Source organism: Plecotus auritus (genome assembly GCF_963455305.1).
Source record: "Plecotus auritus genome assembly, chromosome: 3".
NCBI lineage: Eukaryota > Metazoa > Chordata > Mammalia > Chiroptera > Vespertilionidae > Plecotus > Plecotus auritus.
Genome location: NC_137772.1, coordinates 115,863,558 through 115,886,453, shown reverse-complemented (window position 1 = coordinate 115,886,453; position 22,896 = coordinate 115,863,558). Strand labels below are relative to the sequence as shown.

Here is a 22,896-nt window from a genome sequence, read left to right as displayed (position 1 = left end):
CCCCAACCCTGGTGTGTGTCCACTGGGGCTGGGGGTAGCACGCAGTCCCCTCCCACCCATCTGCACATGCAGCTCCTCCTGAGCAGTCATGATGCAGCCTCCTCCTGAGCTGGTTGTGACTGTTACAGCATCCTGGCCTAATTTGCATATTACTGCTATATATATAATTTTCCATAGAACAACTGTAAACCTACTTTTGTACCACCCTGTACACCTATATATATATAAAAGGCTAAGTAACCAACCAACCGCCCATCCGACCGACATCTAGTACCCTGGTACATGTGATGTGCACTGGCAATTTAAAAATAAACATTGACTTGCACATGCATGATACATATAAAGCTCTCACTGGCGCCAACCGCACATGTGTGTTTTGATCTGTCATTATTGATTGTGAATTTGGTTCTTTATCCAAAAAATGAACACATTCATAAATTAAATGAAGAAATTTTGGATATGCTCAATGGAAATTTTCACACCTATTTGAGTGATGATTCCATTGATTCAACAGATGATGCCAAAAGGAAAATTTTCCCATCGAATTTCTTAATAGTATTACTCCTTTGGGAATGCTGTGTCATAAGTTAAAATTGAAAGTGGGTGCAATCATCATGGTACCGAGAAATCTTAAAAGTAAATGAGGTCTTTGTAATGGTACCAGATTTATTATCAAAAGATTGCGACTTAACATAATCGAAGCTGAAGTATTAACAGGATCTGCAGAAGGAGAGGTTGTTCTGATTCCAAGAATTGATTTGTCCCCGTCTGACACTGGCTTCCCATTTAAATTAATTCAAAGACAGTTTCCTGTGATGCCAGCATTTGTGATGACTATTAATAAATCACAAGGACAAACTCTAGACATAGTAGGACTATTTCTACCTGAAACCATTTTCGGACATGGTCAGTTATATGTTGCTTTCTCTTGAGTTCGAAGAGCATGTGATGTTAAAGTTGTAAATACTTCATCACAAGGGAAATTAGTCAAGCACTCTGAAAGTGTTTTACTCTTAATGTGGTATACAAGGAGATATTAGAATAAGTTTAACCAATTTATCAGTCATTGTTTTTATCAATGTTGTTTTTATATCATGTTTTGTTGTTTTTATATCATGTCTTTGTTGTTATATCATGCTGTTATTGTTTATTTATTAATCAATTTATATATTATTTCCATATGCATTTTATTAATTTTCATTCATCTCTGAGACTTCTATTATAAAGAAAGTGTGAATAGCGATATTAAAATATTCCTCCTAATTAATTTCCTTTCAATGTGCATGAATCTGGGCACCAAGCCACTAGTCATAAATAAATGGAAGGACAGCAAGTCTATCTATATAGAGAAGTAAAATCTATCAAAAAGTAAAAATTCTAGAACTGAAAAACTAAAAACTAAAAATTCACTAGATAAGATCAATGGCATATTGGAGTGGCAAAAGAGAGACTCAGTGTTCTTGAAGGTAGAAAGTTATCAGTATAAAAAATCTTTTGTAAAAGTTAGAGCTATTAACAAAGCCTCCGAATCTCTTACCCTTTGGGACAGCATGGATGGACATGGAAAATATTGTGCTAACTGAAATAAGCCAGTCTGAGAAAGACAAATATGACAGGATCTCACTTATTTGTGGAATCTAGTGAAAAGAATGAATTGACCAACAAAATAAGAACTGAAGCATGGAGGCATGGAACAGAGTGAGATACCTCAATGTGGGGTTGGGAGGATGAGAAGAGATAAACCAAAGAACTTATATACTTGTAGGCATAGCTCATGGACCTGGGCAATAGGGTAGCGAAAACATGGGGAGTAGGGGCTGGAAGAAGGGAGATAAAGGGTGGGTAAATGAATGATATCTGTAACACTATAAACAATAAAAATATTTTTTAAAAATACAAAACCTCTGAGTCTGTTAATATTAACTGTATGAAGTAAATTAACTGGAGTTTCAGAAGGAGAGGGGAAAGAAACAGAGAAGGAATAAAGTATTTAAAGAAATAACAGACAATAGGAGGGTGAAGGCCTGGGGTGGGGGCGGGGACAGGCTGGGAGAGGTCAATGGGGGAAAAAGGGGACATATGTAATACTTTCAACAATAAAGATTCAAAGGGAAAAAAGATTGAAATGCTAAAAAATGGCAAAACACTTCTTTCTGGCACAATCAAGGTTTTTTGTTTTTTTGGGTTTTTTTTCCATTCTGTTCTCCTGCCTTATCACCCCTAACTGCCTGCCCCCTGCTAGCCTGATCACCCCTAAATGCCTCTACTTGCTGGCCTGATCGCCCCTAACTGCCACCCTGCTAGCCTAGTCACCCCCAACTGTGTCCCCTGCCAGCCTGGTTGCCCCCAACTGCCCCCCCACCAACCTGGTCACCCCCCTACCGGCCTGGTGGCCTCCAACTGTCTCCCCTGCTGGCCTGGTCACCCCCAACTTCCCCCCTGCCAGCCTCGTCACCCCCAACTGCCCCCCCCCCCGGCCTGCACCCTCTCCAATCCGGGACCAAGTCGGGTGGTCTGGAGCTGCGCAGCACTGACAACCATGGCAGTCTCCCTGTCAGCAGTGCGGCTGTGGCATGGAGTGTGGGGAGTGAGGGCCATGCAAGCCGGAGGCTTTGGCTGCGAACAGTCAACTAATTTAAGCTCTGAGGCAGGCACGATCAGGGAAGTCGGTGGGGACCTTTGCAAAAAAAGAGAAGGCTGAAGAGGAATGATACTTCTGAGAGTGGACTAAAGAACAGCTGGCAGCCTTGAAGAAACAACATGAAGAAGAGATCACTCATCATAAAAAGGAGATTGAGCATCTGCAGAAAGAAATTGAGCAGCACAAGCAGAACATCAAGAAGCTGAAAGATCATGATACTGTGGTGGTGTCAGGGTGAGGGACAGCCATATTTGCCGGTGTGGCTCAAGCTGTCAACAACAAAAAGTGAATTGGAGCTCCGCGGGTGCACGCCTGGGGGGGCTGTTTTACAAACTAAACTTGACCTCGCACATGCCCGCTGCCTCCCTCAATGTCGCTGGGAGCATCCACTCGCCTTCCACCAGCATGGCAACGTCCTCCCAGTACCACCAGCTGCTGAGTGACTATGGACCACCATCTCTAGGCTACACGCAGGGAACAGGGAACAGCCAGGTGCCCCAGAGCAAATATGATGAGCTGCTGACCATCATTGAAGAGCTGGGGAAGGAGATTCGACCCACATGGGCAGCAAGAGCGCGATGGAGTGACTGAAAGGAGGCATCATCCATGCGAGAGGTCTGGTTCAGGAGTGCTTGGCCAAGACGGAGCGGAACACCAGGTCCTAGCCTCTGAGTCAGCGGGAAAGGCTTTCCAACTTCTTCCAAGAAGTGACAGCTAATCCCCCTCCCCCCCCCCCCCCCCCCGCCTCCCTTCAGATGAAACTTGGTTTCAAAATGGCAACAGCTTAGTTCCTCCTCCCTGTTCCCCTCCTGTGGTTTGTCAGCTCCGAACCTCTTGTCGCTGAGATGGAGAAGAGATTTTTGCAGTTATTAGGTTTACACTAGAGGCCCATTGCATGAAGATTAGTGCAATAGGCTTTCCTTCCCCTGGCTGTTGGCACCGGTTTTCCTCCAGCACCCAGGACCCAGGCCTTCCCTCCGGCTGCAGCAGAGAAGCCAAGCCTCAAGGCTTCTCCACTTTGGCCACGGTGGAGAAGCCAAGCCTCTTCAGTCTTCAGTCTTCAGTCATCTTCAGTCTTCAGTCTTCAGTCATCTTCAGTCTTCAGTCTTCAGTCTTTGCTCCAAGCCTGCATATGCAAATTAACCCACCATCTTTGTTGAGTTAATTGGCATACTCACTCCTGATTGGCTGGTGGTCGTCGTGGAGGTGTGGTCAATTTGCATATTTCTTTTTTATTAGTGTAAATATTAGTTAGGAACTACCCAGGGCATTTTGTGTGTGTGTTTTTAAAGCATTGACTTACATGATGCATATCAGTTATCTATCATAGCAAACAGTAGTTGACCTCCCAGATACCCATGTTTCTCTTCTGGATACATTTCTGTTACTCACATGGTTCTTTATGTTTCTCTTCTGAGCTGATCCAACTCTGAGGGTTTGTTTCAGCAAGTCCTGAGGCAGCACTTTAGTAGCCAGTGCCTGTTCACCACACAGTATAAATTCTGCTCAAAGTAACTTTTTTGTTTTGCTTAAGCATTTGCATGACTATTAGTACTTTGAAGTCAATCTTTAAAATGCACAAGTTAGCCCTAACTGTTTTGGCTCAGTGGATAGAGCATCGGCCTGCGGACTGAAAGGTCACAGGTTAGATTCTAGTCAAAGGCATGTACTTTGGTTGCTGGCACATCCCCAGTAGGGGTTGTGCAGACGGCAGCTGATCAATGTTAAGTATATTTTTAAAAATAAAATAAAATGCACAAGTTATAAATACAGAAGAAAGAGCAACTTATCAAACCTTGCCTGACAAGGACCCCTGAAGTTTCCCCTAAGGATGTATGTAGATTTCAGTTCCGCCTTTCCCATCAGTGGATCCAAACATCTGGAAGGAAGTGACTAATAGTGTTTGCATCTTTGTATGTATTTATTACTTGATGTAATAAAGCTTATTTTCATTAACAGAAAGAAAGAAATTGAAAGATCATGCTGATGATTAAGTGCACACAGTTCCCCATAGAATGACTACAAACTGCCCACTTCTATGAAGACATAGTTCTGGTAACTAATATCTATCTATGCTGCCAACAGATTATAATAAATTGTGATCACTGGAAAAAAAACACAACCAATTGGGGTGACATTGGAATTACCCAAGCATACCCCCAACCCCTTCAACTGCCCAGATGCCTAGGGTTCCTTTACAGCTGGGCTGAACCCAGTGCTGCCCAGTGGCCTGGACACCAGGCCTGACCGCCTCTCTGGTTTGGCCCAAACATCTGAAATTTGCATTAGTTGCCAACTTAAGAAATTGGAGCGTTCACATAAAATCAGGATTCTCCACTTCTCTTTCCAAAGTGGCTGATTGGGCTACCAACCAAGGGTGGTCAGTGTCACTTCAACCCTAAGAGGAAGTTCCAGCTTGGGGGTGTGGTGAGTAGGAAGCTAACCATGCAGACAGATCAGTTGTGTAAACTCGCACTGATTGTGGCACAGCCCAACAGTGTGGCCCCTCAACTGCGAGGCAGCACAGCCATGAAACAGTGAGGCTCTTAAATGAGGCCCCTCTCCAGCTTTCAGGGGCACCTGCTCCAACCCAGTGCACCCTACTCTGCCCTGAGTTGCCCAATGCACCCCACTCTGCCCCAGTGAGACAGCTTCAGTGTTTCAGCTCCACCAGACAGAACACATCCCAGCGGTAAGGGAAAGTGTAACTCTGGCCAGTGTTGCTCAGTGGATAGAGCCTCTGCCTGAGGACTGAAGGGCCTGGAGTTCACTTCCAGGTCAGGGCACATGCCTGGGTTGTGGGCTTGATCCCCAGTGTGGGGCATGCAGGAGGCAGCTAATCAATGATTCTCTCTGATCATTGATGTTTCTATCTCCCTTCCTCTCTGAAATCAATCTATACTAATAAAAGGGTAGTATGCTAATTAGACCAAACAAATTCCGGACAACTTTCCGGATGTCCTCTTGGACAAAGCCATGGTGGTGGGGCCAAGGCAGAGGCAGTTAGGGGCCATCAGGCCAGCAGGGAGAGCAGTTAGGGGGATCAGGCTGGCAGGGGAGAGCAGTTAGGGAGATCAGGCTGGCAGGTAGGTGAGCGGTTAGGACAGCCTTGGGCAAACTACGGCCCACAGGCCGGATCCGGCTGTTCTATCCTGTTCTCTTGCTCTCCCCTCCGCTCCTTTACTTTGAATTTATATTAGTTCACACAAACACTCCATCCATGCTTTTGTTCCGGCCCTCCAGTCCAGTTTAAGAACCCATTGTGGCCCTCGAGTCAAAAAGTTTGCCCACACCTGGGTTAGGAGCCAGTGGTCCCAGATTGCAGTTGGACATCCCCCAAGGAGAGGGTGCAGGCTGGGCTGAGGGAACACCCCCATACATGAATTTCATGTACCGGGCCACTAGAAGTGTAATATAAGTAAGAATACCTATCTATAACCTGCCTTCTCACCTGTTTCGTTAACCTCAATACCTCATTGCTTCAGTCAGGGAGAATTTTAATTCTGTCAAACAAATTTCTGGTAACTCTGATTGTATCCATCGTTTTAGTAACTCTTTCTCCTTTCTTTATTCCCCATGAGGATTTTGATAAGAATGTGGACTAAAATAAATTAGGCACTAATATTTAGTCATGATTTTAATATGAAAGAATAGAAGTAATCAACTGAATACATTTATGTTAGACTGTAATTTCTAGGCTTTTTATTCTATTTCAAACTAAGACACACAATGAGGAAAAGCTGTAAAAAGTGAAATATAAATGAACTGAAAATGAGTTTGCTGTTATTCAAAAGTAATATGAAAACAATCATTAGAATTGAAATTTGAATTTTTTAACCAATTAAAGAATTGAGTATTGATTCACTCTATGATTTTTAACACAGTGTATCTTTTTAATTGGAATAACTTTTGAGTTTATGAGGATAGTAACTATGCTAAAGTTTATTGAACTGAAATAAAAATTGATAAAGATACTCAAGCATTTCACAAGCAACAACTAAATACACAAAAATAAGTATATTTGTTTACACATAATTATTATATTTTCATTAAATATTTCTTTAGAATTTGCACTTAATTTAATATTTTTAATCAACTTTACTAAAGTGTAACAACGTAAAATAAAACTACAATTCTAAGTGCATTTTCATAAGTTTTGACTTCTATCCTATCTAATAAAGAGGGACTATGCTAATTGACCCTCTCACAGTCTCAAAGATGGCGGTGTCCACAGCCAATAAGAAAGGAATATGCTAATTGACTGCCCCGCCCTCAAAGATGGTGGCACCCACAGCCAATAAGGAGAAAATATGCTAATTGACTGCCATGCTCTCAAAGATTGCAGCACCCACAGCCACAAGATGGCGGAGCCCAGTCCCCTCAGCCCCGCCAGGCCTTGCCGTGCACCTGCCTCCAGAGTCTCCCAGTCCCCTCAGCCCCCCAGCCACCCAGGGCTGGCCTGAGGTTTAGGCAAGGCTTGGATGGCAGCTGCCCAGCCCGAGGCTCAGGTAACCAGGGCCAGCTGAGGTTTGTGCTGCCAGCAGTGGCAGCAGCAGAGGATTGATGGGGGTGTCGCCTTCCCCTGATCACCAGGTTGCCTCCTGCAGCTGAGGGCTCCCAGACTGTGAGAGGGGACAGGCCGGGCTGAGGGACCCCCCTCCAGTGCATGAACTTTCATGCACTGGGCCTCTAGTTCTAATATATAAAAACCCTGGGTCATAACAACCAGTAACAACCAAGGCTTGACCAACCGGAAGTCAGTCCTGCAGTCAGCGCACGGCAACCCAGCGCTGACTGCTTCCATTGCAGGTGCAGTACCCAGCACTGACTGCTGAGAGGGCTGCGAATCAGGGCTAGAGAGAGGCCTGAAGAGAGAAGCAGGGACTGATCCATTGCCTCTGTGGCAGCTTTTGATCAGCACTTGCTTCTCTCTTTCTCTCCAGTCTGGCCAGCAGCCGTGCCTCCATTTCTCTCCAGGCCTCCCATGGGTCTGCTGATCAGCCCTGCCTTTCTGATCAGGCCCTGTTGATAGGCCCAGAGACGCTGACTGGCATAGGAACTGACCTATCAGAATCAAATGTGGGTGATGTGAGGAACCAATGGCTGCCTAGGAGGTGGAGCTTTTGATGTTGATTGGCATAGGAACCAACCAATCAGAACCAAATGTGGGTGCTTTGGGGAGCCAATGGCTGCCTAGGAGGCAGAGCTTCTGATGCTGACTAGCATAGAAACTGACCAATCAGAATCAAATCTGGGTGCTTTGGGTAGCCAATGGCTGCCTAGGAGGAGGAGCTTTTGATGCTGACTGGCATAGAAACTGACCAATCAGAACCAAATTGGCTAGCAGAGGAGGGCAGTTGGGGGCGAGATCAGGCCGTCAGGGGAGGGTCATTGGGGGCAAGATCAGGCCAGCAGGGGAGGGCAGTTAGGGGTGATCAGGCAGGCAAGCAGAGGCAGTTAGGGGCAACCAGGCTGGCAGGGGAGGGCAGTTAGGGGTGATCAGGCTGGCAGGTATAGGCAGTGAGGGGCAGTCAGGCAGGCAGGTGAGCAGTTAGGAGCCAGCAGTCTCAGATTGCAAGGCCACAGGGATTGGGTCTAAACCAGCAGTCGGACATTCCCCAAGGGGTCCCCAATTGGAGAGGGTGCAGACTGGGCTGAGGGAACCGCCCCTCCATGCACGAATTTTGTGCACCAGGCCTCTAGTATCTATATAAAAGCTTAAATGACCATTTGACCATTCGACCATTCGACGGGTAGCTATGACGCGCACTGACCACCAGGGGGCAGATGCTCAATGCATATGCTTGGAAACTTGGAACAGACTGATGAATCTCAGAGGAAAGGGCGGAGGGGAGGGCAGGAAGAGATTGACCAAAGGTCTTATATGCATGCATTGGCCTACGGGGATTGGGCCAAAACCAGCTCATTGCATGAAGATCTGTGCACCGGTGTGGTCCCTCAGCCTGGTCTGTGGGGATTGGGCCAAAACTGGCAGTCCAACATCTCCCGGGAGGTCCCGGATTGCAAGAGGGCTCAGGCCAGGCTGAGGGACCCCACAGGTGCACAAATCCATGCACTGGGCCTCTAGTACATACATAATTCTGTAACCACAACTACATTCAAGATATGTAACATTGGGGTGTGGGGAGAGGTCTGTTGGCCCTGTCACCATGCTTGCAATCTGTGGGGTCTTCACCACCTCTTCAGACATTTGAGAGAAATTTAAATTATGGAGCTCTGTCTATATGGGGACTTTGAGGCCACAGTTCAGGCTCACCTCTGCCAGCCCAGCGCTTCTCCCTCCAGGTTTGGAGAGAGCCCATTTAGGAGTATCTGTGGAGTGTTCCCCAGGGGTTCCAGAACTCGGCTCCCAACCTTGCCTGCTGCATCTGCGATTACCACCACCAATGCTGCTGCTCACTCTCCCAGCCTGGCAGCTGCTGCCCTGCATCCAGAAGTCAGGGTCTAGGAGCTGCAGTTTTGGCACAGAGAGGGCAGCTGCCTCCCCAGCACCAGGCACCACTGGATCCGCAGACTAGAGGGAAAGTGAGTAAACTGTGGATAGTTCACAGAGCCCAGAGCACCCTGAGCAGACAGAGGTGGCCAGGACAGTGCTGGCTGCGGGGGCTCATTGGAAGTGCAGAGGGAGGAGCCCAAGGCTGAACTAGCTTTCAGGAGCAGGGTGAGCATGGCACCATCCCAGCTTGGGAGTTACCCCAATTTGAATCTGCAGTGGGGAGCCATGCAGTGAGTCTCAGGGTCAGCAGAGATGTCTGACAGGCACACCCATCAATGATCCTGAGGGACCCTTTACTTTCTAGAGAAACTTTCAATGGAGAGCCTGATGGAGACTGAACATTGGGGCCCTGGAAGGAGGTCCTACCCAACTTGAGAGCATGGGATGCCCTCCTTACACACCCTGTGGAATGGCTGGTTATACCCTGCCCTGAAGCTCTTGGGCTGGAAAATCTGCAACCCTGAGGCTGGGTCTGGCAGTGAGGAGACTTGGTCTGGTTGGAGCCTGGGATAAGGACCTGCCCAGCGGAGGGGTGAGGCAGGTGGGCAGCAGCACTAAAAGAGTGGAGTGCCAAGGGGCTGATTTATTTTTATTTATTTACTTTTTTAGTTATTTTTAGTGTTTTATTCTCTCCTGCTTGAAGTGGCAGTGGGGGATGCCAGAAAGCCAGGCAGAGATGAGGCACTTGAAGGGTAGAAAGTGCCTGACCCCCTTCATACAAGTTGCCATATCTACCCAAAGCAATCTATAAATTCAACTCAATATCTATTATATAAAAGGCTAAGCGACTGACTGTCCATCTGACCATACGACCAACCAACCGGCTGGTACATATGACGTGCACTGGCAATTTTAAAAGAAACGTTGACTCGCGCATGCGCTATACATATAAAGCTCTCGCTGGCGCCAATCGCACATGTGTTTTAATTTTATAATACTACTAGTGGCCCAGTGCACAGATTCATGCACATTGAAAGGAAATTAATTAGAAGAAAGATTCATGTGGTAATTATGTTACTACAAAAATTACATGTCAAAATAGTATATATAATATAGTATTATAAAATTAAAGCACACATGCAATTGGCGCCAGTGAGAGCTTTATATGTATTGTGCATGAGCAAGTCAATGTTTATTGTTAAATTGCTAGTGTGCATCATATGTACTGGCTGATCGGTCAGTCGGATAGTCAATGAATAAATAGCAATGTGGTTCATGTTCAATGTCAATAAAAACAACCAAATTCATGATCGACAATGACAGATCGAAACACACGTGTGCAATTGGCACCAGCAAGAGCTTTATATATATTGTGCATGCGCGAGTCAATGTTTATATTTAAATTGTCATTGTGCATCATATGTACTGTCGATCAGTCGGTCAGGTGGTTGGCCAGCTGGCCAGCCAGTCACTTAGCCTTTTTTATATATAGATATTATATATACTATTTTGGCATGTAATTTTTTGCAGTAACTTAATTACTGCATGAATCTTTCTTCTAGTTAATTTCCTTTCAATGTGCATAAATCTGTGCACTGGACTATTCGTATCCTATCTAATAAAGAAGTAATATGCAAATTAACCATCACTCCACTACACCCACAAGCCATGCCCACAAGCCATGCCCACCAGCCAACCAGGAGTGAATATGCAAATAAACCCAACCAAGATGGCTACGGCCACAGAGAGCAGGAGGGAGGCTTGGGTTTCCCCGGCAATGGAGGAAGCCAAGCTTCTGCAGCCCTGGCCAGCCCAGGCCTCTGCTTAAGGCTACAAAGTTTCAATTATAGAAGATACGTAAGTCCCAACAGAAATGGCTGCTGCCATGGAGCAAGCAGAAGGCTTGGCTCTACTCCAGGCTACAAAGTTTCAATTGTAGAAGATAAATAAACCCCAGATACCAGGGCCTCCGCTTGGCTCGCCAGAGGGCGTGGCCGGCCTGCAAACCACCACAGGCCCATCACCCAGGCTGCCCCACACCCCAAGGGAACCCCCACCCTGATCCGGGACACCCTTCAGGGCAAACCAGCTGGCCCCCACCCATGCACCAGGCCTCTATCCTATCTAATAAAAGATTAATATGCAGATTGACCATCACTCCAACACTCAAGATGGCTGCTCCCATGTGGTCAAATATCCTGCCCCCATGTGGACACAAGATGGCCACCACAAGATGGCCAGCAAGGGAGGGCAGTTGGGAGGTACCAGGCCTGCAGGGGAGGGCAGTTAGGGGTGACCTGGCCAGCAGAGGAGGGAAGTTGAGGGGGACCAGGCCTGCAGGGGAGGGCAGTTAGGGGTGACCAGGCCTATAAGGGAGGGCAGTTGGGGGGACCCAGGCCTGCAGGGGAGAGCAGTTGGGGGAAAACAGGCTGGCAGGGGAGCAGTTAGGCATCAATCAGGCTGGCAGGGGAGTGGTTAGGGGGTTATCAGGCTGGCAGGCAGAAGCGGTTAGGGGCAATCAGGAAGGCAGGCAGGCGAGCAGTTGGGAGCCATCAGTCCTGGATTGTGAGAGGGATGTCCAACTGCCTGTTTAGGCCTGATCCCACCAGGATCGGGCTTAAATGGGCAGTCGGACATCCCTTGAGGGGTCCCAGATTGGAGAGGGTGCAGGCTGGGCTGAGGGACACCCCACCCCGTGCACGAATTTCGTGCACCGGGCCTCTAGTCTATTATAATACCAACAACATACTTCATAGATTTAGAAAAAATACTCCAAAAATTTATAAGGAACCAAAAAATACCCCAAATAGCCATAGCATTCTTGAGAAAGAAGAACAAAGTTTGAGGATTCAAAATATCAGATATCAAATTATACTACAAATCCATTGTAATCAAAACAGCCTGGTTCTGGCATAAGAACAGAAATATAGATTAATGAACAAAACAGAAAACCAAGAAATTGACCCAAGCCACTATGCTCAATTAATATTTGACAAAGGAGGCAAAGCATACAGTAGAGCCAAGACAATCTCTTTAATAAATGGTGTTGGGAAATTTGGATGGTACATGCAAAAAAATGAGTAAACCAGTGGTTGGCAAACTCATTAGTCAACAGAGCAAAATATCAACAGTACAACGATTGAAATTTCTTTTGAGAGCCGAAAACCGACTTCTGCGCATGGGCCACAAAGTTTCAATTGCACTGTATGTGTGCGCCCGCACGTGGTATTTTGTGGAAGAGCCACACTCAAGGGGCCAAAGAGCCACATGTCGCTCGCGAGCCGCAGTTTGCCGACCACTGAACTAGACTACCAACTTATACTATATGCAAGAATAAACTAAAAATGGATAAAAGACATAAATGACAATGTGTATCCATAAAAATCCTAGGAGAAAACATAGGCAGCAATATCTCAGACATCTCGTGTAGCAGAATTTTCACCAATACATCCCCTAGGGTAAGAGAAACAAAGGAATAAATAAATAAATAAATAAACAAATAAATAAATAAATAATAAACTAAAAAGTTTCTGCACAAAAAAAGAAATCATCAGCAAAATGAAAAGGGAGCCTGCTGCATTGAGAGAACATATTTGTCAATGATGCATATAATAAGTGGTTAATTTCTAAAATATATAAAGGACTCATATAATTAACAAAAGGAAGACAAAGAATCCAATTAAAAAATGGGCAAAGAGCCGAAACCAGTTTGGCTCGGTAGCTAGAGCGTCAGTCTGTGGACTGAAGGGTCCTGGGTTCGATTCCGTTCAAGGGCACGTACCTTGGTTGCGGGCACATCCCCAGTGGGAGGTGTGCAAGAGGCAGCTGATCGATGTTTCTCTCATCGATGTTTCTAACTCTCTATCCCTCTCCCTTCTTCTCTGTAAAAAATCAATAAAATATTTAAAAAAAAAAAAAATGGGCAAAGGACCTTAGTAGACACTTCTCCAAAGAGGATATAGAGATGAATAAATGCTGAAAGTCACTAATCATCAGAGATTTTCAAATTAAAACTACAATGATGTATCACCTCACACCTGCCAAGATGGCTACCATCAATAAATCCTCAACAACTGCTGGTGGGGATTTGGTGAAAAGGGAACCCTAGTATACTGCTGGTGGGAATGAAGACTGGTGCAGCCACTATAGAAAACAGTATGGAGTTTCCTCAAAAAATTAAAAGTGGATCTGGCATTTGACACAGTGATCCCACTTCTGGGAATATATCCTAAGAAACCTGAAACACCAATCAGAAAAAAATTTATATTCATCTCTGTGTTCATTGCAGTGTTATTTACAATAGTTACAATATGGAAACAGCCCAAGTTCCCACCAATAGATGAGTGGGGGGGAAAGCTGTGGTACATTTTCACAATGGAATACTATGCAACTGTAAAAATTGAGGAAGTCTTACCTTTTGAGATAGCATCGATGGACTTGGAAAATATTATGCTAAGTGAAATAAGCCAGTGAGAGAAAGTCAAGTATCACATGATGTCATTTATATGTGGAATCTAATGAACAAAATAAACTGACAAATAAGTTAGGTCCAAAGCCATGGAACAGACTGACAAATCTCAGAAGGAAGAGGGGACTGGGGATTGAAAGAAATTAACCAAAGAACTTATATGCATACATATATTCATAACCCATGGATACAGACAATCGTGCAGTGTAGGCCTGGATTGAGACAGAAGCCAGATGGAAAAGAATAATGGGGAGCAAAATGAGGGACATCTATAATACTCTCAATAATAAAGATAATTTAAAAAGATATGGAACATTTCCATCACTCCAAGGTTCTCTGGTGCCCATTTGCTGGTGACTCCCCATTCCCTGTGCCCCCTCCCCAATTCCTGGTCTCTGGCAACCACTGGTCATTTTCTGAAATGATAGTTTTATGTTTTCTAGAATTTTATATAAAGAGAATAATACAGTATATGTCTTTTTCTTGGTTATTAGTCACGGGCTTTTTTGTTTGTTTGTTTGCTTGGTAGTTTTTGATTGAATGGCAGATTTTGTGAATGTTACATTGGTCCCTGCTGGATTTTGTTGTATTCCTTTAAATAATGTTGGATTATTTTTCTGGCCTGCAATTATATTATTTGATATCAGTTAGATTATTTTAAAATTTCCCTTATATTTTTTAATTTAAATTCTTTATTGTTTAAAGTATTATGAGTCTCCTCCCCGCCCCCTCCCTTGACCTCTCCCGGGTCACCCTCACCCCCCTAGTGTCTGTGTCCATTGGTTATGTTCATATGCATGCATACAAGTCCTTTGGTTGATCTCTTACCCCCTTACCCCCCACCCTCCGTCATAGGTTGGACAGTCTTGTTTGATGCTTCTTTGTCTCTGGTTCCTTACATTTTGTTATTTCAGAACCAAATAGGCCTTTAAGTAACAAGGAATTTAGCCACACTGTTAGGGTATGTTACTTGCAGTGGCTTTACCACCAAGTGGAACCACAAACTACTTCAAGCTCTGTGTGGATATTGGGGATTTTACTACCTTCTCTTTCCTTATTCTCTAGGCTTGAGTCACTTCCTCTCATGCATACACAGATTATGGCTCAGCTGGAGCCTCATGTGACCCATCTGCAGCTCTCTGCACAGCTCCCTCCTTAATGGTTTCCTGCCCCACACATTGCAGCTGTCAGCCTCCGAACCTTTATTTCTCTCCTCAGCTCAGAAGGAATTGTAGGCTCTATTTGGGTTCTTCTTCCATCGGTGCATTCTTGGAACTCCCTCCAAGCTTTTAGCTAATACAACCATGAGTTTTTCTTGTTCGTCTCCCTATCTGTCTGATTTTATATTGTTAAAGTTTTGAGTGGTTGTGTAGGGTAGGGAGGGGAATAGGCTTGGTAAACCCAATATCTCTTACTTCATCTATACTGAAATTTACTAGAGTTATTTTTAAAGTTATAAGGCCACAACTCTAAAACCACAAAAATTCTGTAGTTTTGCTTCTTTAATAATGAGCACAATCTCCAATTCACCCTCAAATTCATAAATTTTCATCTGTGTTTTTGAAAAGTACCATTATACATTGTTAATGACAACACCCCTTCACACACACAAACACACATTAATTATGTTGGTTGACTATCATATTCATTTGAAATTAATAATTAGGTTAAAGTTAAAAGTCTGAATTATTAAATTCCAATTGACCTACTTTTAGTACTGTATGCGCATAGCATATAGAAACATAATAGCTATCATTACAAAACAAACACCCAGTGGAGCAAAGGATGGAAGGAAAAGGAATATTGGAAAAGCTAACAGGGTCAGCAAGTAACAGAATCACATACCAAGACATATAGCACATGTGTTTTAATACCAAAATGGTTTCCTGTACCTGTATATTTTCATTCCGAATTTGGAGGCAATCAGACCACCCTCTAGTGCAGCCGTGGGCAAACTATGGCCTGCGGGCCGGATCCAGCCCGTTTGGCTGTTCTATCCGGCCCGCAGAGCCGAAAGACCGTACCCTTTTATGTAATGATGTTTACTTTGAATTTATATTAGTTCACACAAACACTCCATCCATGCTTTTGTTCCGGCCCTCCGGTCCAGTTTAAGAACCCATTGTGGTCCTCGAGTCAAAAAGTTTGCCACCCCTGTGGCATAAACAAGTACATCTATTAACCAAATTGCTACAGAAGAAATTCTTGCTGATGAATGCTTTATTACAGTATTTTTCTCCAAATTTCTTTAAGAGATTTACTTCAAACTTAAGAGATTGATAAAACTTAGAATTTTCAAAGTTTTACATATTTTCAAAAGATTTTAATGCTTTATTCTCACATAATCTTTGTGAAGTAGAAGGGATTCATAGCCCTATTTTGCAAACGTTGAAGCTCAGGTTTGAATATAGCTTGTTCTATTTCATCAGTTGTCTAAAATTACGCTGTATTCCCCATTAACTAATACAAAATAATACTGAATGTAAACTGTAATTGAAAATGAAATTAAAATGGAAAAATATATAAACACATTAGATGAATGATGGAAATAACCAGGTAAATACAGTAAAAGCTATATTTCTGTTAAATTTTATAATTATTTCATCTAATTTTCTTTTTTTATTTATTGTCTAAAGTTTTACATATGTCTCTTTTACCCCGATTGACCCCCCACCCCGCCCCAGCCATCCCCACCCCAGGCAAGCCCCACCACCCCAGTGTCTGTGTCCATTGATTATGCTAATATGCATGCATACAAGTCCATTGGTTGCTCTATAACGCCTCCTCCCCGCCTCCCCTGCCATTTGTCTCTGGATCTATTTTTGTTCATCAAATTTTGTTAATTTTTATATCAGTGAGATCATGTGAGATCAATCTTTCTCTGACTGGCTTATTTCACTTAGCATAAGCTCTCCAGTTCCAGCCATGCTATTGCAAATGGTAAAAGTTCCTCCTTTTTTATAGCGGCTTAGTATTCCATTGTGTAGATGTACCACAGTTTTTTAATCCACTCATTTGCTGATGGGCACTTAGGCTGTTTCCAAATCTTAGCTATTGTAAATTGTGCTGCTATGAACATAGGGGTGCATATATCCTTTCTGATTGGTGTTTCTGGTTCCTTGGGATGTAGTCCTAAAAGTGGGATTACTGGGTCAAATGGGAATTCCATTTTTAACTTTTTGAGAAAACTCCATATTGTCTCCCACAGTGGCTGCACCAGTCTGCATTCCCACCAGCAGTGCATGAGGGCTCCTTTTTCTCCAAATCCTCACTAGCACTGTCCTTAGTTGATTTGTTGATGATAGCCATTTCTGACAGGTGTGAGATGCTATCTCATTGTTGTCTTGATTTGCATCTCTCCGATGATTAGTAACTTTGAGCATGTTTTCATATGTCCCTTGGACTTCTGTATATCCTCTTTCAAAAAGTGTCTATTTTGGTCCTTTGACCACGGTTTGATTGGATTATTTATCTTCCTTTTGTTATGTTGTATGAGTTCTCTGTAAGTTTTGGAGATTAAATCCTTACCTGAAATAGCATTGGCAAATATGTTCTCCCATGCAGCGGGCTTTCTTGTTTTGTTGATGGTTTCTTTTGCTATGCAGAAACTTTTTATTTTGATGCAGTTCCATTTGTTCATTTTCTCTTTGTCTCCACTCCCCTAGGAGCTGTGTCAGTAAAGATACTGCTAAGACATATGTCTGATATTTTGCTGCCTATGGAGTCTTGTAGGATTTTTATGGTTTCCCATTTTACATTTAAGTCCTTTAGCCATTCTGAGTTTGTTATTGTGTATGGTATAAGTTGGTGGACCAGTTTCATTTTCTTGCATGTATCTGACCAAATTTCCCAGCAACATTTATTGAAGAGATGGTCTTGACTCCATTGTATGTTCTTGCCTCCTTTGTCAAATATTAATTGAGCATAATGAATTGTGTCGATTTCTGGGTTCTCTGTTCTGTTCCAATGGTCTATATGTCTGTTCTTATGACAGTACCAGGCAGATTTGAGAACTGTGACTTGGTAATATAGCTTGACATCTGGTATTGTGATCTATCCAACTTTGTTCTTTCCCAGGATTGCTGTGAGTATTCGGGGTCTTTTTATATTCCTTATGAATTTTTGGAGAGTTTGTTCTAGATCTTTAAAATATGCCATTAGTATTTTAATGAGGGGTACATTGAATTTATAGATTGCTTTGGGTAGTATGGACATTTTAATGATGTTGATTCTACCAATCCATGAACAAGGTATGTTCTTCCAATTGTTTATGTCTTCCTCTATCTCTTTTTTCAATGTCCTGTATTTTCCACTTACAGGTCTTTTACCTCCTTATTTAAGTTTATTCCTAGGTATCTTAATTTTTTTTGTTGGGATGGTAAATGGGATTGATTTTTTAGTCTCTCTTTCTGTAAGTTCATTATTGGTGTATAGAAATGCCATAGATTTCTTGGTGTTAATTTTGTATCCTGCTACATTGCCGAATTCATTTATTAAGTCTAGTCGTTTTTTGATGGAGTCTTTAGGGTTTTCTATGTACAGTATCATGTCATCTGCAAATAAGTACAGTTTTACTTCTTCTTTTCCAATTTGGATGCCTTTTATTTCTTCTTCTTGTCTGATAGCTATGGCTAGCACTTCCAGTACTACATTGAACAGGAGTGGTGAAAGTGGGCATCCCTGTCTTAGGGGAAATGAGTTTAGTTTTGCCCATTGAGTATGATGTTGGCTGTAGGATTGTCATGTAAGGCTTTTATTATGTTGAGGTATGATCCCTCTATTCCCACTTTGCTGAGTTTTTATCAAGAAAGGTTGTTGGATTTTGTCAAATGCTTTTTCTTCATTGATTGATATGATTATGTGATTTTTGTCTCTCAATTTGTTTATTGATTTGTGGATATTGTACCACCCTTGCATCCCTGAAATAAATCCCACTTGGTCATGGTATATGATCTTTCTAATGTATTGCTGAATCCAATGTGCTAGAATTTTGTTGAGGATTTTAGCATTTATGTTCATCAAGGATATTGGCCTGTAGTTCTCTTTTTTGTGTGGTGTCTTTATCTGGTTTTGGGATAAGGTAATGCTGGCTTCATAGAAAGAGGTTGGAAGTGTGCCTTCCTCTTGAATTTTTTGGAATAGTCTGAGGATGATAGGTTTTAGTTCTTTGAATGCTTGGTAGAACTTCCCTATAAAGCCGTCAGACCAGGACTTTTGTTTGTTGGCATATTTTTTATCACTGCTTCAAATTCTTCAGTAATTATCAGCCTATTCAGATTTTTTTCTTCTTCCTGAATGAGTTTCGGGAGCTTGAATTTTTCTAAGAATATGTTCATTTCATCTAGGTTGTCCATTTTGTTGGAATAGTTGTTCATAGTATCCTCCTAATATATAAAAACCCAGGGTCTGTAATGACCAACCATAGTCTTGACTGAACACTGGAAGTCAGTCCTGGTGACACAGCACTGACTGCCAAGGGGCTGTGGGTCAGGCTCAGAGAAAGGCCCAAAGAGAGAGGCAGGGTATGATCCTTAGCCTCTGTGGCAGCTGTTGATCAGCCATTGCCTCTCTCTTTCTCTCTGGGCTTCACCAGCAGCTGATTCTCTCCGGGCCTCCACAGGGCTGCTGATCAGCCCCACCTCTCTGATCAATCCTGGAGATGGGCCCTCAGATGCTGACTAGCATAGAAACTGACCAATCAGAACCAAATTGGCTGACAGGGGAGGGCAGTTGTGGGTGAGATCAGGCCTTCAGGGGAAGGCAGATGGAGGAAAGATCAGGCTGGCAGGGGAGGGCAGTTGGGGGCAAGATCAGGCCAGCAGGGGAGGGAAGTTAGGGGTGATCAGGCAGGCAGGCAGAGGTGTTAGGGGCGATCAGGCAGACAGAGAGGTTAGGGGCAATCAGGCAGGCAGGCAGGCAGAGGCAGTTAGGGGTGATCAGTCAGGCCGGCAGGTGAGCGGTTAGGCACCAGTGGTCCCAGATTGCGAGAGGGATGTCCAACTTCTGGTTTAGGCACGATCCCTGTGGAATCAGGCCTAAACCAGCAGTCAGACACCCCCAAGGGGTCCCTGATTGGAGAGGGTGCAGACTGGGCTGAGGGAATCCCCCCTCCATGCACAAATTTCTTGCACCAGGCCTCTAGTATATAATAATATTCTAATATGCTATCGTCCGTTCAGCCGGTCAGCCATTCAACCAATCAAAGCGTAATATGCTAATGATATGCTAAGGCTACTCAAGCGCTTGCTATGACCTGCACTCACCACCAGGGGGCAGATGCTTCGACCAATAGGTTAGCTTCTGCTGGGGTCTGGCTGATCAGGACTGAGTGAGATTGGCTGGACACACCCTGGAGCCCTCCCTCAGTCCCTCCCCAGCTGGCCAACCTCATAACAGCCCCAATAGTGTATCAGTGGGGTCCCTTGGCCTGGCCTGTGCCCTCTTACAATCCACGATCCCTTGAGGGATGTCGGAGAGCTAGTTTCAGCCTGATCCCACAGGCCAGGCCAAGGGACCCCACTGGTGTATGAATTTGTGCACCGGACCTCTAGTTTTTTCATAAACCTTTGTATTTCTGTGGGATCAGTTGTTACTTTACCTCTTTAATTTCTGATTTTGTTTATGTGGGTCCACTCATTTTGCTTCTTGGTGAGCCTGGCTGGAGGTTCATCAATTATGTTTATCCTTTCAAAAAACCAGCTCTTGGTTTTGTTGATCTTTTGTATTGTTTTTTGGTCTCTTTGTCATTTATTTCTGCTCTGATCTTCATTATTTCCTCCTTCTGCTTATGCTGGACTTTTATTATTGCTCTCTTTCTAACTCTTTGAGTTGTAGGGTTAGTAAATTTACTACCATTCTCTCTCTCTCTCTCTCTCTCTCTCTCTCTCTCTCTCTCTCTCTCTCTTTTGAGGTAGACCTGTAGAACTATGAATTTCCCTATCAAGACTGCTTTCACTGTGTCCCATAGATTTTGGATTGTTGTGTTTTCTTTGTCATTTATTTCTGCTCTGATCTTCATTATTTCCTTCCTTCTGCTTATGCTGGACTTTTATTATTGCTCTCTTTCTAACTCTTTGAGTTGAAGGGTTAGTAAATTTACTACCTCTCTCTCTCTCTCTCTCTCTCTCTCTCTCTCTCTCTCTTGAGGTAGACCTGTAGAACTATGAATTTCCCTATCAAGACTGCTTTCACTGTGTCCCATAGATTTTGGATTGTTGTGTTTTCATTGTCATTTGTTGCCATGATGCTTTTTATTTCTTCTTTGAACTCTTTGGTAATACAATCATTGTTTAATAGCATGCTATTTAGCCTCGAGGTGTTTGATTTTCCCCATTGTTTTTATTGTAGTTGATTTCTAATTGTATGCCATTGTGATATGAAAAGATGCTTGGTATGATGTTTATCTTTTTGAATTTAAAGAGACTTTGCCTGTGTCCCAATATGTAGTCTATCTTTAAAAATTACTTGTGTACACTTGAGAAGAATGTATATTCTGTGGCTTTGGGGTGGAAGGTTCTGATGATGTCAATTAATTCCATCTGATCTAGTGAGTCATTTAGGATGAATATTTCTTTGCTGAATTTTTGTTTAGAGGATTTGTCTAGTGCTGTTAGTGGGTTATTAAAGTCCCCTACTATGACTGTATTGCTGTCAATCTCTCCCTTGATATCTTCCAGAAGTTTCATTTTATGTATTTGGGTGCTCCTGTATTGGGTGCATATATGTTTACCAGAGTTATATCTTCTTGTTTAATTGTTCCCTTTATTATTATGAAGTGGCCTTCCTTATCTCTTGTTATGGCCTTCAATTTGAGGTCTAATTTGTCAGATATAAGTATTACTACCCCAGCTTTCTTTTCATTTCTATTCACCTGAAAAAACTTTTCCATCCCTTCACCATCAGCCTGGGTGCATCCTTTGTTCTGATGGAGGTCATGTTTTATTATCCATTCAGCTATCCTATCTATGTCTTTTTATTGTGGCATTTACTAGTAAACCATTTACATTTAAAGTTATTATTGATAGGTATTTTTTGTCACCATTTTTATTCTTTATGCCTGTGTTCATTCTTCCCTTCCTATTTCTTCTTTTTACAGTGGACCCTTTAGCATTTATTGCATTGCTGGTTTGGTGGTAATAAAATCCCTTAGTCCTTTTTTGTCTGTGAAGCTTCTGATTTCACCCTCAACTTTGATTGATAGCCTTGCTGGGTACAGTATTCTTGGATTCAGACCCTTCCTTTGCATGACTTTGTATATTTCATTCCATTCCCTTCTGGCCTGATGTGTTTCTGTTGAGAAACCAGTTGATTGTGTAATGGGAGAATCCCTTATTGGTATCTTTGTCTCTCTCTGGCAGCCTTTAAGATTCTTGCTTTGTCATTGGTGTTTGCCAATTTAATTTTGATGAGTCTTGGTGTTGGTATTTTGGGGTTCATTTTGTTTGGGACTCTGTGAGCTTCTTGGATTTGTGTGAGTTTTTTCTTCCCTATATCAGGGAAGTTTTCTGTCATTATTTCTTCAAACAGGTTTTCTAATCCTTGCGCAGTTTCCTCTCCTTCTGGCACCCCCATTCTGCAGATGTTGTTTCATTTTGTGTTGTCCCTAATTTCCCTTGGGCTGTCCTTCTGTTTTTTAAATTATTTTCCAGCTGCTGCTCTGCTTGAGTATTTCTTCCTACCTTGTCTTCTAGTTCACTGATGCTGTCCTCCACTTCTTCTAGTCTACTGTTGATGGTTTCTATTGTGTTCTTTATGGGAGCGATGTCATTCCTAATTTCTTCTTGGTTCTTCTTCATTTCCTCTTGGTTCTTACACATATTGTTGAATTTGTCTTTCATCGTTTTCAACCTCCTTATGTCCATTGCTCTGAATTCTTTCTCTGACATATTGCTTGCTTTCATTTTTTTTACTTCCTTTTCCAGTGATCCTTCCTTTCCTTTCATATGTGGGCTGTTTCTTTGTCTGCCCATGTTCACTCCTCTCAGGGTGTTTGGTTATGTAGCTCTCTCCTGCGTTAACTTAAAGGTACAGAATACAACATGACAAGACACAATACACAGGGCACCAAACACAAATGTATTCATGATACCAATAACCCCAAATGAAGTTGATCAACCCCAAATGGAGTAAAAAGAAAAGACAGAGAAAAACTAAAGCAGAGAAAAGAGAATTAAGGGAGAGAAAGAGTGCAAAAATTATATTGAGAAAAGGAAAAAAAATGTAAGAGAGAAAAGAAAGAAGAAAAGAGAAGGGGGAAATATATGTATATGGAGAGAAAACTCCAAAAATCCAAAAACTATTCCAAAAAAACACAAACAACAAACATCCAAA

The 22,896-nt window shown here is 43.0% G+C and overlaps 2 pseudogenes across 2 annotated transcripts; both read left to right on the top strand.

The window, feature by feature from the left end:
- Positions 1-2,539: 2,539 nt before the first annotated feature.
- Positions 2,540-2,879, top strand: LOC308244147 (ATPase inhibitor, mitochondrial-like; annotated as a pseudogene). Its single transcript has one exon. The product of its transcript is annotated as an ATPase inhibitor, mitochondrial-like (transcript).
- A 113-nt stretch (positions 2,880-2,992) lies between these two features.
- LOC308244013 (cyclin-dependent kinase 2-associated protein 1-like) lies at positions 2,993-3,306 on the top strand (annotated as a pseudogene). The gene has a single exon. The product of its transcript is annotated as a cyclin-dependent kinase 2-associated protein 1-like (transcript).
- The last annotated feature ends 19,590 nt before the right edge of the window (positions 3,307-22,896 follow it).